We start from the raw sequence: 734 nt of genomic DNA on the forward strand, positions 1-734 counted from the left end.
AAAAAAAAAAAAAAAAAAAAGAAGAAGAAGCTTTTTCTAGTGTCTAAAATGTATCCCCCTCCAAAAATTTCCTCTAAGGTTTCCTTCTGGGACACATAGATTTAACATGTTCTTCTATCTTGAGAGTGAAAGGAGTTTAATTGACATTGATCTTTTTTTCTAATTTTAAATATGCTGCACATTGCTGTTTATTTCCCTCACCCCCACTCCAACCCCCAGGCATTTGGCCTTCAGAGCTGGGGAAATTCCATTCCTCTTTCCTCATTGAAGGTGTTGTGGTGACAAGTCATTAGTCTTGACAGGTCTCCAAGATTGTGTCACCAGCCCGGGATGGCATGCTGACAAAATCCCACGTGTCTCAGAAGGAGTGGGCCTATCTGGAGGAATCTCTCAGAGATGATCCCGACATCCTGGCTGGCTGTCAATCCTTTGCAGGATGTTCCACCTCAAGTTCCATTGAGTGCCTCCCAGGCTTCTTGTCACCCACAGAGCCAGGGTTGGATTTAAAAGGTTGCTGCTCCAGTCTTGGAGCAGACAGCAGCAGGTAAATCATGGTCCTAGGAATAGACTGTCCTTAGAGGAGTTTGGGGAGGGGCTTGATCAAGTTTGGGAGAGATTCTTGATTCTTGGGAGACATGGGTACCAGCAGGAGCAGCAGCTTGCTACTCTCCCTTTTCAGTGATCTAGACATAGGCTGTATTAACCTGGCTAAAAGATTCCTAAAGAAGGTCTGT

The sequence above is a fragment of the Mastomys coucha genome, unplaced genomic scaffold, assembly GCF_008632895.1.
Source record: "Mastomys coucha isolate ucsf_1 unplaced genomic scaffold, UCSF_Mcou_1 pScaffold4, whole genome shotgun sequence".
In the NCBI taxonomy this organism is placed as follows: Eukaryota; Metazoa; Chordata; class Mammalia; order Rodentia; family Muridae; genus Mastomys; species Mastomys coucha.